Here is a 17,534-nt window from a genome sequence, read left to right as displayed (position 1 = left end):
AAGATTCATATAAGTTAAAATTAGAATTAACACTACTCATATGGTCGAAAAAAGAAATCGGCAAAAATTGGAATTATAAAAATATGTTTGATGATTCTTACGTGTTTAACTCTAGAAAATTAAAATGATGACACAACTTCGGAAAGAGCTTTTACTACAGTTCCTAACATGTTAAAAACATAGAAACGTGGAAGGTGCATATTTAAGGAAAATAATTAGAAACTTTAAATAAATCCGCCCCTGCTTATCGATCACTACTCCTAAAAGTAGAGTACCCAACAGGGTTTCAACAACAAAGAAGGGGTTTCAACAAGCAATTTCGCCCTTCTTTCTTTTACTCGTTTCGTCAATTTTAAAGGTAGTTCTAATTATTCTTTCGACTGTGGTTTCTCGTTACACCCAAAGCTTTTGTTCTTTGTGCATTGTTGTTGTTGTTGTGTTTTTTTTTGGGATTGAGACTGGTTTGGAAAAGGACTCTGATTTTAATTTTAGGTTCTGATTACTTTTTTTGGGTAAATTATTTATTGAATTTCAACTAGCATGAAAATTGAATAGGTCTGCATACTTTTCATGGCACAATAATAAAAAGCTTAATTGTTTTTTCTTGGCGTTGTATGTAATAATGTACCTTTTGAAGGTTCAAGATTTCTTCTTAAACTCATTACGGCTTGTGTTAGGTCTTCTCAAAACCCTCCCAGACTCCATCGATCATCCACTGGTTCTTCGTCATACTCCAATTTCTTCGTATTCTTATACGCCCCTTTATGGTAAGAATAAAATTTTCTGTTTGATTTGCTATTTTGTTTTTTTTTGCTTTTAGAGTGACTTTCATTTCTAATAGGCGCCAGCCGCAACAACAACATCAGATGGAAAGGAATTAACTCCTGAATAATTGGAATGGAAAAAGAAAAAGGAAGAAAAGGATTGATTGAACATTATTTTTTTTGGTTTTGTTGTGATGGATTATTCTTCACAATGATTCGTTGCAATTCAATATTGCAATAATAATATTTGTGATATTCATGTATGTGGATTCTAAACTAGGATTGAGCAGTTGATTGATTGATTCAAAATATTCTAAAATAGATATTGTCGATGTATTTGACTGGGGACGGAATTAAGAAAAAAAAAATTCTTTTGAACTTGTGGTCTAAAATAAGTCATAGAGATTAGGTTAAAAATCGGTAAATTGAGAAGTTTAAAGTTAAAATTAAGTGATAAATTTTGGACAGACAGAGTAATATTTAACATCTTTTTGCGCTTTCAATATGTGTTTACTAGGGCTTCCACCTTTTGGTCCTTTTGTGTTTATTGGATGTGGTAGGCCAAATAGAAAGAATTGAAAAACCTGAAGGCTATACAAAAGGCAGAATTAGCAGCAAAACAGGTAAAAAAGCTACTCCTACTACTTTTGTTTATTTGTGTATTTCATAAATTCTTATCTTCTTAGCTATCTCTGTTATGCCATATATCAGTTTTGAAGAGAAGAAATTACCTAACTCTTGGTGAATCTATTACAAAACCTGATAAATTTATGAAAGTTGTTTTTAGTCTTATCTTATTTATGCTTCTCTAATCAAAAAACCCTAACTCTACCCAAATCCCTAATTTTCTACCCTTAGTCACATGTTTTTAGGCCTATAATCTAACAGATGTTGATTAAAATGGAAGAAAAGAAATTAAAGATTTCTTACATAAGAGATTATGGTGAGGAAGTGCTTCAAAATCGCCTAAGAGCTTTGGAGAAGAAGAGGTTTATGAAAAATAGCCAATTCCCCGTAATGCATTCTGTTTTTGAGCTTAAATAACTGGGCGGATTTTTGTTCTATGCTATCGCATAGGGTAAAGAAATTAGTCACTACGATCGCGGAAGAATCAATGCAATCGCATAGAACAAATTGTGACCTCCCAAAATTTACTCTATGCGATCGCGGAAGAATCAATGCGATCGCATAGAATAATTTGTGACTTCCCAAAATTTACTCTATGCGATCGCGGAAGAATCAATGCGATCGCATATAACAAATTGATGACTACCTAAATTAATCTATGTGATCGCAGAAGAATCAATGTGATCTCATTGAACAAATTGATGACTACAAAAATTAACTTTATGCGATTGCTTAAGAATAAATGCGATCGCATAGAACAAATTGATGACTACAAAAATTAACTCTATGCGATCGCGGAAAAATCAATGCGATCGCATAGAACAAAAACCTGGACACTAGCAACCAGCAAAAACACCGGATTTTCTAAGTCCAAAAACACTCTAACGCTTATCCGAAACTCACCCGAGCCCTCGGGGCTCCAAACCAAACATACATACTAACTCAAAAACATCATAAGAATTTATCTGTGTGATCAAATCGCCAAAATAATATCATAAACAATGAATTAAACCTCAAAATCAAAGAAATATTTCAAAACTTCTTAAGCATCAACTTTTGCAAATTAGGTCCGAATCACGTCAAATGACATCCGTTTTTTACCAAATTTTACAAAAATATCTTAAATCATATATAAGACTTGTACCAGGCACCGAAACAAAAATACGGTCCTGGTACCATCATGTTCTAATCAAATTCCTTTTCAAATTACCTTAAACAATTTCAGAAAATAATTTCTTTTAAAAATTTATTTCTCAGGCTTGGGACCTCGGAATTCGATTCTGGGCATACGCCGAAGTCCCATATTTTCCTACGGACCCTCTAGGACCGTCAAATCATGGATCTGAGTCCGTTTACTCAAAATGTTGACCGAAGTCAAATTAACTCATTTTATAACCAAATTTTATCATTTTTCACAGATTTTCATATTTAAGTTTTCCGGCTATGCGCCTGGACTGCGCACGCAAAACAAGGTGACTCTAAATGTGGTTTTCAAGGACATGGAAACATTCTCCACCTCTAAAACAACCGTTCATCCTTGAACGGATAGAAGAAGGAAGTACTTGAGTTGGGGAAAAGATGAGGATAATGGCTCCGCATATCGGACTCGGACTCCCAGGTTGATGTCTCAGGAGGCTGACCTCTCCACTGAACACGAATAGAAGGAAAACTCTTCGACCTCAACTGACGAACCAGCCGGTCTAGAATAGCCACCAGCTCCTCCTCATAAGACAGGTCCTTGTCCAACTAGACAATGCTGAAGTATAACACGTGGGATGGATCGTCGTGATACTTCTGGAGCATGAACACATGAAACACTAGATGCACGGCTGATAAGCTCGGCGGCAATACAAGTCTATAAGCCACCTCTCCCACTCGATCAAGAACATCAAATGGGCCAATGAACCTAAGGCTAAGCTTGCCCTTCTTCCCAAATCTCATCACGCCCTTCATAGGCGACACTTGGAGCAATACCCGCTCACCGACCATAAAAGCCACATCTCCAACCTTGGGGTCTGCATAACTCTTTTGTATGGACTGATTTGTACGAAGCCTATCTTGAATAATCCTGACCTTCTCCAAGGCCTCCTTAACCAGATCTGTACCCAACAATTGAGCCTTCCCGGCTCAAACCATCCAACAAGAGACTGACACCGCCTACCATATAAACCTCATAAGGAGCCATCTGGATACTTTATTGGTAACTATTGTTGTAGGAAAACTCCGCTAAAGGCAAAAATAGATCCGACGAGCCTCCAAAGTCAATGACACAAGCTCGGAGCATATCCTTTAAAATCTGAATAGTCCGCTCGGACTGCCCGTCCGTCTGAGTATGAAATGCTAAGCTCAACTCAACCTGTGTACCCAACTCTCGCTGAACTGCTCTCCAGAAATAGGAGGTAAACTGCGTACCTCGGTCTGAAATGATAGACACAAGCACACCATGAAGACGAACAATGTGATGGCCAAAAAGGGTCATCACTTGCTTTTAATTGAATTATATGTCTCCAAGGCCATGAAAACCTCATTTAGAGTCATCTTGATTTGCGTGCATAGTCCGTGCGCGAAGCCGGAAAGGCTAAATATGAAAATCTATGAAAAAATGATAAAATTTGGTAATAAAATGAGCTAATTTGATTTCGGTCAATATTTTGGGTAAACGGACCCGGACCCATGATTTGACGGTCCTGGAGGGTCCATAGGAAAATATATGATTTGGGCGTCTGCCCATAATTGAATTCTCAAGCCCGAGAAATGAATTTTTGAATAAAATTATCTTCTGAAATTATTTAAGGAAATTTGAAATTAAATCTGATTAGAACATGATGGTATCGAACCTAAATTGCTAAATGATACTTGATAAAGTTTGAGAAAAGTTCTTGATTTTGAGGTTTGATTCGTTGTTATTAAGGTTATTTTGGAAATTTGATCGCACAGACAAGTTCGTATGATGTTATTGAGTTATTACGTGTGTTTTGTTAGGAGCCCTAAGGGCTCGAGTGTGTTTCGGATGTGATTCGGGAAGTTTTGAACTTAAGAAACGTTGCAGAATTTTTGCTACAGGTGCTCAGGCCTGTTGTTCATCGCGATAACGTAGTTACTCTCATGATCGCGTAAGGTAAATGGGGACAGGGGTGAATTTAGTTCTCGCGAACGTGAAGCCACAGTCGCGAACGCAAAACCTTGGGTTCCCGCTCATCACAAATGCAACCTTTGTGACGTGAATGCGTAGAGTTAATTGGAGGGGGCTGGGATTTGGTCGTTCTTCTACGCGAACGCGTAAGCTCGTCTGCGAACGCGAAGGTCAGGGGGTCAACCCATCGCGAATGCGTGGAAGGACTTGCGATCGTATAAGTCCACTTACTGGCAGCCCTTTACGATCGCGATAGTGTTCTCGCGAACGCGATGAACACTGTCGCCCAACACTTAAAACAGTAGCTAATACGGGAATTGTTCAAAATTTCATAACTTCTTCATATCAACTCCAAATTGGACAATTTTTGAAAGAGGATTTCACCACAAATTCATAGGTATGTAATCTTAGACTCATTTTCTTCATTTTCCATTAACACACATTAGATTTCTAGGCCTAAATCATGTGAATAAGGGTAGAAAATTAGGGATTTTGGTAGAGTTAGGGCTTTTTGATTAATTGTGATTTAGACCATGGTTTGGGGTCGAATTCTGGAAATAATTATATATGTGGGATCGTGGGTGAATGGAGGATTTGATTTTGGTCCGAACCTCATGTTTTTACCAAGCGGGCCCGGGCCCAATTTTTGTGTTTTTGGGAAGAATGATTAGAAAACCATAATTAAGCATTGGAATTGGATTGTTTAGCATTTATTGATGTTATTAAGTCGATTATGTGTAGATTCAATTGGGTTAGAGCCGAATTTGAAAGGAAAAGTGGTGATTGAGGCTTGAGTTGGCTGTGGAAGTTCGAGGTAAGTGTTTGGTCTAACCTTAGCTTGAGGGATTAGGAGTTGAGTCCTATTTGCTACGTGATTATTGTTGAGTACGATATATAGGCATGGTGACGAGTATCAATACTTTGGTGTCTAGCATGACCGTGAGTCTTATAATGTGATTTTCATGATTTCGTTGAATAATCTATGCTTTAGAAGTGATTTCTGTTTGTTGTGAAAAGTTGAAGAAGTAATTGTGACTTTTGCACATCGAGGAGCATTAGCTCATGTTATATTACAAATTGTGAAAGTAAATGAGTTGATTGAACCCTTTGGAGCATTGGCTCAAGTGGTAAAGTGAGTTGTGAAGTAAAAGTGAAAAAGAGAAATAGTTATTAAATTGTTCCCTTGCCGGGATATTATTGCTTTATTGGTTATCTCCCTCTCCGGGATGTTGATATTGTTGATGTTTTTCCCTTGCCGGGATTTAATTGTTTAATTGTGTTTCCCTTGCCAGGACTCGTATTATAATCTTATTTATTCCCTCACCCCATTGTTTGTGATTGTTGTTTGGGTAAGGAAGTGTGTTAAAGTACGAAGGGTGATGTCGTGCACATTTTTATTATACATTTGCTTTGGTGAGGATGAGAGTCAAAGCACGAAGGGTGATGTCGTGCCTTTATTGATTCATAATTCCTTATTGGTATCCAAGTTATGCTATTTCATTCGCTACTTGATGTCTTTTTACATGGAAATTGTTATCTCCCCCGAAGCATGTTTCCCCCTCCTATCTTTATTTGTTTATTTATGTATTTCTTTTCTGTTGTATATATATTTGAACTACACAGGTTTATTTGGTAGTCTGGTCCTAGCCTCGTGACTACTTCGCCGAGGGTAGGCTAGGCACTTACCAGCACATGGAGTAGCTTTCAGACAGTAATTGGAGAGCTTCCTTCAGTCCACCCGGAGACCCAAGGTAGACCTGCAGGCGTCCGTGGGCCCTAACGTTTCCCTCTATCTCTATTTCCTATTTCCTTCTCTACTATTCAGAAATAGTGTACTGTCATTTCTTCAAACTTTGTATGTAGTAATGTTAGATAGTCTGTGACACTGTGACAACAGGTTTTGGGTATTTGAGGTTTTAGAAGTTGTAATAGACGTTGTTTCTGGATATTTTGTTGTTACCTTCCACTTAATTATTTAAAGTTCCGCTGATTTCATGTTATAGCTTATATTTGTTAAAAGGAAGTAATTTGTGAATGAAGTAAGTAGATAAGTTTTGGCTTGCCTAGCTTCCAATAGGCGCCATCACGAACCCCGAGGGTGGGAAATCTGGGTCATGACAAGTTGGTATCAGAGCTCTAGGTTACATGGTCTCACAGTTAATAGACAAGCTTAGTAGAGTCTAAGGGATCAGTATGAAGACGTCTGTATTTATTCCCTAGAGGCTATAGAGTTAGGAAAAATCTCACATTTGTTTTTTCTTGTTGTGCGATTTGGTTTCTCAATACTAATTGAATTTTTACTTTGTTTTTTGTAGATGGCGAGAACACGCGCTTACTCATCTACCGATCAGTAGTTCGAGCGCCCAGCAGCTCCCATGAGAGGCAGAGGGCGAGGCCGAGGCCGTGCTATAGGTCGAGGTAGGGCAGAGCTCAGCCCAGGGCAGCAGCACCCGTAGCGGAGCCTCCGGTTGATTTTGATGACGATGTTCCAACCATAGCAGTTCTGGTGGGCCCAGCTCAAGTCACAGAGGGGTTTATTGCTACCCTAGTTTTTCAGGACGCTTTGGTTTGACTAGTGGGCCTCATGGAGAGTGCCACCCAAGCAGGCTTGCTACTTGTAGCACCAGTCGTCTCTCAGGCTAGTGGAGGGCCCTAGACTCCCGCTACTCGCACTCCAGAGTAGGTAGCTCCCCAAATTCAGACTCCAGCGGCTTAGCGAGTTGGAGCGGTTCAACCAGGTGTGGTAGCTCAGACCGGCAATGGTACATCCATGTCTACCGATGTTTTGTGGAGATTGGACAGGTTTACCAAGCTCTTCACTACTACCTTCAGCGGTACATCTACTGAGGATCCCCAGGATTATCTGGACAGTTGTCACGAGGTTCTTCGGAACATGGGGATTGTTGAAACCAATGGGGTTGATTTTGCTACACTTCTCTTATCTGGATCCGCCAAGACCTGGTGGAGAGATTATTGCTTAGCTAGACCAGCCGGATCGCCAGCCTTGACTTGTGAGTAGTTTACAGTGTTATTCCTGGAGAAGTTTCTCCTCGTTACACGGAGAGAGGCCTATAGGTGGCAATTTGAGAACCTCCAGGAGCGTTCCATGACTGTTACCTAGTATGAGACCAGGTTCATCGACTTAGCTCGCCATGCTCTTGTCATACTTCCCACCGAGAGAGAGAGGGTGAGGAGGTTTATTAACGGTCTTATGCAACTGATTCGTCTTCAGATGGCTATAGAGGCTGGGAGTGAGATCACTTTTTAGGAGGTAGCCAATGTGTCCAGCATAGTTGAGATGGTTCTATCACAGGGAGGTGGTTATGGTTCAGACAATAGGCTCTTTTATTCAGGCAGATTCAATGGTACCTTATCTGGAGGTAGAGATTCATTGGTAGAGGCCATCCTCCCAGGCCTTTTCAGTCATCACTTCAGGTTTCTCACGGTGCTTCAGGTAGTTGTGGTCCATAGATGCAGTATTCCGATCAGCACTCCTACAGTGCACCACCTGTTCCTATCAGTGCACCGCCTCTTTAGAGTTTTCGCGGAGGTCATTCAGGTCGCAAAGGCCAGCAGTCTCAACAGTCGAGGGCTTGTTACACTTGTGGTGATTTGGGTCACATTGCCATATTTTTCCCTCGAGCACCGAGCAACTCTCAGCATTAGGGTTCTCGTGCCATGGTACAGGCATCAAGTGTTCCACAGCCCACCCAGCCTGCTATAGGTGGGGGTAGAGGTGCTAGAGGAAGAGGTAGAGGTACTAGAGGTAGAGCTCAGGCCACTAGAGGTGGAGGCCAGCCAGCAGCAAGCCGACCCAGAGATGTGGTTCAAGGTGGTGGGGCCCAACCCCGATGTTATGCTTTTCAAGCCTGGCCCGAGGCTGAGTCTTTAGATGCAGTTATTGTCACACCTTCTTTTTCCGCACCCGCGAGGGCGCGGGGGGAGTTTTTTTTTTCAATTAAAGAACAATCGAAACGGGATTGGTTTATTTATTTCAGAGTCGCCACTTGGGAGATTTAGGGTGTCCCAAGTCACCAATTTTAATCCCGAATCGAGGAAAATAATGACTCTATATTACAGTCCGCGTACCAGAAATCTAGATAAGGGATTCTGTTAACCCGGGAGAAGGTGTTAGGCATTCCCGAGTTCCGTGGTTCTAGCACGGTTGCTCAACTGTTATATTCGGCTTATTTATCTGATTTTAAAATACAATTATGAACCAATGTGCCAATTTTAACTTTTTGCCGCTTTATTATTGTTATTTCAAAAGAATGTGAACATCGCTTAAAATACGTCTTTGGATTGCGTCACATGAAATGCACCCACAATCCGGAACGCATTTTATTTGATGTTTTGAGATTTGGATTTGGGTCGCATGAAGTGCGCACCCGAGCTTAAGAAAGTAAATTATTAAACACGCGCCTAAAGAGACTATCGCGTTATTATTTGGGAAGGCCACGAAATTCACTAAGCGGCCCTCCTGAATTCTAAGTAATTTAAACAAGTATTTACTGAGGGCCCCGCAATTTGTATTTTTATTCGGCGAGGCTCATCTCATTCTTATTTTTTAAAGAATTTGCAACGTCATGGAAATGCATCTCGGGCCACGCCACAATCAATGCGCCCGTGACTAGAGACATATTTCGATTCCGTTGAGATTTGGATTTGGGTCACATAAATGTGCACCCGAGCTTAGGGAGATAACATTATTAAAGGCGCGCCTAAAGCAACTAGCGCATTATTATTTTGGGGTAGGACCGTGAAATTTGCTAAACGACCCATCCCGGAATCTAAGTATTTAATACATATACTTTGTGAGGGCCCCGCAATTTGTCCCTTTCATTTGGCGAGGCTCGTCTCATTTTTTTTTTATTATTATTATTTATTTATTTATTATTTTATTTTTTTTATTTTTAAAGGGATGCCATTTTTACGCTTTTAACCATACTAAACCTTACAGCTTCTTTACAACTAAAATCTCATAACTTGTTAGAGGTTTAATAAAAGAGTTTTAGCGAATGAGTATTTCGGGATTAGTAATAACATGTACTAATAATAATTTTTTTTGAATGAACTAAGCGAAGTAAAGGACGAACAAATTAACGTCAAACTTGTGTCATAGAACAACTAGTCAAACTTAATTAAACGTCATCAAATAAATAAGAATAACATAACATGAGAATGAACCAAAATGCAGACAATGAAACATAGGCAGAAAATTTCCATACCAATTTTTATATTGCATCTCAAACATTCAACGTAAGTTTATTTATCTATTACATCGAGGTTTACTAACCTTAGCACCTCGACCAACTCAGAGTGAAAAACACGATTCCGACGGAACTTAAGCCGGACCTTTCTGAACGAAGAACAACGACGGAACCTCGGACAGCGCCTCGACGTACCGGACCTCGACGAACCAAAGACGACCTCGATGAAATAGAAAGCTTGGCCGAAAAACTGTTGCTGCTGCCGGATTTTTCGAGAGGTTAGCTGCTGCTGAATTTTCGACGCAGCAGGTTGGCGCAAGAAATGCAACAGGAAGGGGTCGTTTGGATGCGAAGAAGGAGGAGCTATGGAGTGTCGTTTGTGCAGTGATGACGCAGCAACAATGGTGGGTCGTTTGTGCAGTGACGACGGGGTGCGAGGATGGTTTGACGTGAGGAAGTGGAGGTTTCACGTTATGGCGTCGGGGGTGTGGTGGTGTTTGGACGATGGGAGGAGCTGGGCTGGTGGTTTTTGACGGGCAGCTGGGAAGGTCGTCGTCCTGGGCTGGAGGTTGACGATGGTGGGGCTGCCGGGGAAGGTGGCGGTTTGAGGAGGAGTGAGCTTGGTTAGGTCTCGTTCAAAGGAGGAGGAAGGTGACAGTAGGGTTTTCGGACTGGTTTTTTGAAGAAAATGGAGGAACAGTGGTCGTTTGGGTAGCTGGGACGTGGGAGGTTATGGCATCGGGGCAGGTGGTCGACGGAGGGAAGGTGACAGTAGGGTTTTTCTTTCTTCTTCCTGCGAAGAAGATGATCCACAGTACCTCTTTCCAAAAATTCCAAATGCCTTCTCGTTTTTTTTTTTCCTTTCTTTTTTCTTTTTTTCTGAACATTTTCTCCCTTTCTTCTTTTAAGAAGAAAGAGGAACAGTAGTATGTTCCAAAGTCTCCAGCCCCTCTTTTCGTTCGTTTTTCTTTTTTTTATACAGTATCCCCTTTTCTTTGTGTTTGTCCGTGTTTCAATGCCCATGAAAATGAGCCCCACGCATGGTGGGGTTCGAGGCATATGTCCCCCACGCGTGGTGGGGTTCCCCATGTGTCCTGGACATGGTTTATTATGGGCTAGGTCCGAAAATTAGGCCTAAAACCGGGTAGTTTAAACCCGAATATTATTCTTTTGCCCGGACCCGAGAAATAGGAACACGTTGCTTAACTAGTCCTATGTAAGCAAAATAACTACCAAAAATAAGACTAGTATTTAAACGAAACTATATCTTTTTAAATATTTTTCAAGGTTTAAAATAGCTACAAAATGTTAATAAAACTATTATTTTTTTTTTGTAATTTTCGTTTTAAAATATTAAGATAAAATATGAGGTAATATTTTTGTATTTTTTCAAAGTTAAAAATGCCTATAAAACTTTAATAGAATTATTATTTTTGTATTTTTTCGAAATTATATAAGGTACAAAAATAAAGTGCAATTTTTGTATTTTTCAAGTTTATGAGAAATACATAAACTAAAATTTATATATATTTTTTTGAAATTTTCTTTTTGCAACGAAATAAAGTAAAATAGTTAAAATGGCTATACTAGACCCAATTTCACATATTCACGCCAAAAACGTGAAAATTCTCGGGGAGGGTCAAAAATCACGTGCTTACAGCTGCCCCTCTTTGACTGGAAACACAAAGAGTTTTCCGACAAAGAACGACTAGACGTGTTTTTGACCCGACCATTACTTGGACGGACTACACTTAAGGAAAGGGAGGGAATGTGACCGAGCCCTGGTATCTGAGCTGCCTACATATCCTTGGTTATACAGGAATCAGGCCACGTGTAGTTCGGGATGAGAGAGATAGTGAAGTGTACCGAGGTGAAGAGCCGATCGAGGTGTCGTTCCGTTGAGGTTCCGGTCCGCGGTCCTGTCGTTACAACAAAACTGAAAACTGAAAAAGACTAACTAAGACTATCAGCTACTAGTTACAAGGATTCCTATCTCTTAAGTCTTCTGAAACTTGGTCTTGAGTCTTGAATGGTGCTTCATACAGACTTTGGATTTGAACCTTGATACTTGCTAGTTGTAGGCGCTAGTTCTTGAGCAGATCACATTTGTTCTCCACATCCGTGCTTCGGATTCATTCATTTTTCTCTTTTTTCTTTTTCTTCTTTTTTTTTCTTTTTGTTTTTGTGACTAGCTTTTGTTGACCCTCTCAGACTGTTGACTCGCATTCTTGGGGCGAGATTCTTGTTGCTTCTATCTTGGATTGAGTGCAGGGGATTTTTGTTGTGGCTTTCTGCCTTCCAATGGGTTACGGCTTGACTTTGAACGATCCCGCTGTTCTACAGGCGGGCCCCTAACTTCTTCAATCTTTGACATATAACAATCTTCTGCTCTACAGGCAGGCCCCTGACAATCAAAACAAACAAAACAAACAAAATTTCCTAACCCAGTTTGCACTGGGAAGGTTTGTGAGTCGTTAGCAAAATCGTAGCCCACTGATACTACTGATGCAGTGCTGAGAGTGAACTAAATACTAGATTAGGATGTATTCCCTTGTTATACAGGTGGGCACCTAACTTCAATGCTTGAAATGTAAGGACTGAAATGTATTCCTCTGTTCTATGGGCGGGCTCCTAATTTCAACACTTGAAAGTAATAACTGAAATGTATGCCTCTCGTTATACAGGTGGGCGCCTGGATTTGGGAAAATGACTCTTTTTTCTTTCTTTCTTTTTTCTTCTTTTTTTTTCTTCTTTTTTTTTCAAAAATGTTTTTTTTAGCATCTTAGGAGAAAGATTCATCGGACTAAGATTTTGATTTTTGGTTATCTTAGGAGAAAGATTCATCAGACTAAGATTTTGATCCTAGGAGAAGGTTCGTCAGACTAGGTCTCTATCTTAGGAGAAAAATTCGTCGGACTAAGATTTTGATCCTAGGAGAAGGTTCATCAGACTAGGTCATTTTTTTTTGTTTTTGGTTATCTTAGGAGAAAGATTCATCAGACTAAGATTTGGATCCTAGGAGAAGGTTCGTCAGACTAGGTCTCTATCTTAGGAGAAAAATTCATCGGACTAAGATTTTGATCCTAGGAGAAGGTTCATCAGACTAGGTCTTTTCTTTTTGGTATCTTAGGAGAAAGATTCATCAGACTAAGATTTTGATCCTAGGAGAAGGTTCATCAGACTAGGTCTCTATCTTAGGAGAAAAATTCATCGGACTAAGATTTTGATCCTAGGAGAAAGTTCATCAGACTAGGTCATTTTTTGTTTGTTATCTCAGGAGAAAGATTCATCAGACTGAGATTTTATCCTAGGAGAAGGTTCGTCAGACTAGGTCTCTATCTTAGGAGAAAAATTCATCGGACTAAGATTTTGATCCTAGGAGAAGGTTCATCAGACTAGGTCTTTTCTTTTTGGTATCTTAGGAGAAAGATTCATCAGACTAAGATTTTGATCCTAGGAGAAGGTTCATCAGACTAGGTCTCTATCTTAGGAGAAAAATTCATCGGACTAAGATTTTGATCCTAGGAGAAAGTTCATCAGACTAGGTCATTTTTTGTTTGTTATCTCAGGAGAAAGATTCATCAGACTGAGATTTTATCCTAGGAGAAGGTTCGTCAGACTAGGTCTCTATCTTAGGAGAAAAATTCGTCGGACTAAGATTTTGATCCTAGGAGAAGGTTCATCAGACTAGGTCATTTTTTGTTGTTTTTTTTTTAATATCTTTAACAACAACTTAGGAGGAAATGCATCTCCTATGGGTAAAACATAAACTTAGGAGGAAATGCGTCTCCTATGGGCGAAACTTAAACTTAGGAGGAAATGCATCTCCTATGGGTAAAATTAAAACAAACCTAGGAGGAAATGCATCTCCTATGGGGTTGCATCTCCTATGGGGTGAAACTAAAACAATCCTAGGAGGAAATGCATCTCCTATGGGTAAAACTAAACAAACCTAGGAGGAAATGCATCTCCTATGGGTAAAACTAAACAAACCTAGGAGGAAATGCATCTCCTATGGGTAAAACTAAACAAACCTAGGAGGAAATGCATCTCCTATGGGTAAAGACGTGGAATGTATTCCCTTATTATACAGGTGGGCGCCTAATGGTAAAGACAGAAAATGTATTCCCTTGTTATACAGGTGGGCGCCTAAAATATGAAATGCACAGACAAAAGTATTCCTCTCGTTATTCAGGTGGGCGCCTGGTAAAGACATGAAAAATGATATGCCCGCATTATACTGGTGGGTGACCTTGAACAGAAATGAAAAGACAAAAAATGTATTCCTCTCGTTATTCAGGTGGGCGCCTGTCTTTAAAACTTGAAATAAAAAGACTGAAACCAACATATCCTATTTGAGGGCGGATAAACCCAACAGATCCTATTTGAGGGCGGATGAACCCAACATATCCTATTTGAGGGCGGATGAACCCGACAGATCCTATTTGAGGGCGGATTAACCCGACAGATCCTATTTGAGGGCGGATGAACCCGACAGATCCTATTTGAGGGCGGATGAACCCGACAGATCCTATTTGAGGGCGGATTAACCCGACATATCCTATTTGAGGGCGGATGAACCCGACAGATCCTATTTGAGGGCGGATGAACCCAAAATATCCTATTTGAGGGCGGATGAACCCGAAATATCCTATTTGAGGGCGGATGAACCCAAAATATCCTTAAGACTTGAAAATGTCTTACCTCGAATACTTGCTGGGGATTGGGATGAATTTTCCTTTTCTACCTTCCCCATTTTTTATTATTATTCTTTTTTTATTCCTTTTTTCTTCGAAGACTACCTCCCTTGAGAGTCGTTTTGCCCTTCCCCGAAAGGAACCGCTAAGGATGCCGACTTTCCAACCTTGTGTTGGACCCCTCGCAACTGCTAGGGATAACACTTTTGAGGAATTATTTACTTACCTGTTGGGGGTAAAATGTTATCAGCTGGGGGTACCTGACTTCCAGAAAATTTTCTAAATGGAAGGAAAATTTTCTGCCCCAGTTTGATAATATCCCTTGTGGCATGCGTTTCTGCATCAATGCCATTTCCTTTACCTGTTTCAAATCAAACAAAATTGTTAGTTTAAAACCTGGTGGTTGGTTGTGATACTCCCAACGGGATGACTTTTCCCTTTTTCCTTCCTTGCTTTGCGTTGCACAACTTGTTGGGGACGATTCTATTTGCTGTGTACAATCCCTTTCTGCTGGGGATATCCCTCTTCTTTTGTGTCATAGCTCGGAAACTGGCATTTCCCCGACCTTTTAGTCTAGTATGGATTTCGCCGAATCATGCTCACTGCTTTCCTTGCTTTGTTCATGGGCCTTGTCTTTGAGGTTTATGACCTTGGTTCTGGCAAGGATATTCCTCTTGACGCTCGTCAATCCTTTTGTCAATTCCCTTTTGCTGGGGATATCTTTATTGACACTGGCCTCGCGCTTGTTCCTTGCTGACTATACCATTTGGATATACTAGTCAGATCTCATCTTTGAAAAGATGGTGGCATATTTGAAGTCATTCCATACTTGTTCTGACCAGACAGACTCTATTGGGGATTTTCTATGAAAGGAAAAAGATACCAGGGGACAGAATAAAAAGACAAAGGAAAACGATGACTCTCTTACAAAAGAAACTATAAATAAAACCCTATCAAATGCAGATACCGACTCTAATGGCCATGACATGTGTATGTGGCCTATCCTTTACCGTCAATCCTCTTTCAAGATCTTCAATTGGCGATTCCCCATCTGATTCTCACTCTTATTCGACTTGTAGTGCCCGAAGGGTTTTCACTATCAAGCCTCTCTCATTTTGGTTTTCTCTCAGCTTTTATCGCCTTATGGTGCCTGTGAAGGTTTTCACCAATAAGACTCTCTCATTTGTATCACTTTCCAGCTGGGAATTTGGAGTGTTGCCGGCATGACTCTTTTTGTTGGAGATTAGAGTCCCTTCTGTTGTGGAACAGAATGTTATGTTTGCCGGTAAGACTCTTCATTTGTCTGACTTGGCATCTTTTGAAGACTGATCGGAAGGTCTTTCTTTGGACCGTAATGTGGGTTTTGGATAGGGCTAGAAAGAAAGGGTATTAAAGGCTCAAAAATGCGTTAATTTTGGGTTATTAATTACAACCTTCGGAATTAGATTTATTTACATCAAACGCAACTTTTTCCCCAGTTTCCTGCTTGGGGATATTTTAATTGTTTTTTTTTTCATTTTTCAAAACTATGACCGAGCCGTGAAGCGCCTACGTATCCTCTTTGAGGAATCAGGTCAAACGTAGTTCCCAATTCCTCTTTTTCATTTGATTCTTTTTTTTTAAATCATTTTTCTTTCTTTCTTTTCCTTCTTTCATTTTTCCCTTTTTTCGTTTTGTTGTTTTCTTTTCTTCTTTTTTTTTTTCTTTTTTTTTCATGCCATGCTTGCATTTTCTAGTCGTTTTTACTGATTCCGAACGAGGGGTATGAAAGAAAAACAAGTAAGGCTCAAAAGGGGTAACGAAGGATAAAGTGTTTAGGTAGCAGAACAAAATGCCTTCGTCATTCCAGTCTTCAAAACATGCCAAGTGCAAACAACACAATTAAACAATAGATTTATAGTCTCTTCCGATGGTGTCGGACTTGACAATTATATTCAACATCTATTTGTTCATTTGTCACTTCTAAAACACCGTTGGGCGACACTCTAACTCTCATTATCTTGAACAACCCTCATGCCAGTTTGGCGAATCTTGCTTTTAACGGTTTTCTTTGTGCTTAACTTGCCCCAGTTCCACATGACTCGAGCTCTGAATAATCTCAAACCGTCCTTATTTTCTTTAAATGGATTGATCGCCTTTCTGGGGTTTTATGATTAACTTTAAAGACTAGGCCCAAATTGGGTGCGCATGTCATGTCCCTAGAATCGGCATTGAATAAAAAATGATAAAAGGACTAAACAAAACTTGAAATAAAAAGGACCGGATTTTGCATTAGATTACCGGTGAAATGGTTTGAATGACCAGACAAACAAAACAACCAGAATAAAATTCTAACCCAGCCTCGACAAAACTTAAACAAACTTATATGTCAAAATGGAAAGATAGGAAGGTTTGACACAAGACAATCCAAATTACAACCTTAATAATCCGGACAACAGAAATGACAACAAAATAAGCCACCACAAGCTTCTCTCTTGCTAACCAAGGAACGGAGCGTCCTCCCACTTTATCAAACTTGGCATCTTAGCCACTGAGCTTTGCATTAGTATTGTCAAGACCATTGCCAACTTCAATATCATTACCCTTAGTCAACAAGTTCCCAATAGGATTCGAATGCTTCCGTCATCAGGCATGATCCTCGCAGAGTGTGTATCATGAGGTGCAAGTAAAGGATTCCGGGTGTCATTGTCCGGCTTACCACAAACCAACCACCTTAACTTATTTGCAAAACAAACAGGTTAGAATGGACTCAGTAAAGTCGGACCACATTATTGACAACATCTTTTTTCTTTTTCTTTTTCGATGTTTTTCTTTCTTTTTTTTTCAAAAATTTTTTCTTTCGCTTTTTCCTTCTTTTTTTCATTCTCTTTTTCATTTCTTGTTGTGGTCGAATCTTATGGAGATTGCCTACGTATCATGACCTCGCATGAATCAGACCTTGCGTAGTTCGTGCCAATAAAAGATAAACAACAGTAAACATTTTTCAATTTTCATATTAGAACAAACTGGGTTTCAAGGATTTAAAGATGACCCGCAAACTTGAAAATCAAACAAACTGCATGTTCTAATCAAAAGATTGGCAAAAAAAACAAAATTCCAGCTC

At 39.9% G+C, this 17,534-nt stretch overlaps 1 long non-coding RNA gene across 1 annotated transcript; it reads left to right on the top strand.

Annotated features, from left to right (window-relative positions):
- Positions 1-246: 246 nt before the first annotated feature.
- Positions 247-6,077, top strand: LOC142174865 (uncharacterized). The gene is made up of 4 exons (XR_012703955.1): positions 247-358; positions 678-767; positions 1,282-1,387; positions 5,266-6,077. It is a non-coding gene; the product is annotated as an uncharacterized LOC142174865 (long non-coding RNA).
- Positions 6,078-17,534: the final 11,457 nt, after the last annotated feature.

This window comes from Nicotiana tabacum, chromosome 3 (assembly GCF_000715075.1).
Source record: "Nicotiana tabacum cultivar K326 chromosome 3, ASM71507v2, whole genome shotgun sequence".
Taxonomy (NCBI): Eukaryota; Viridiplantae; Streptophyta; class Magnoliopsida; order Solanales; family Solanaceae; genus Nicotiana; species Nicotiana tabacum.
Note: the sequence above shows the minus strand (reverse complement) of the source record. Positions and strands in the feature narration are given on the sequence as shown.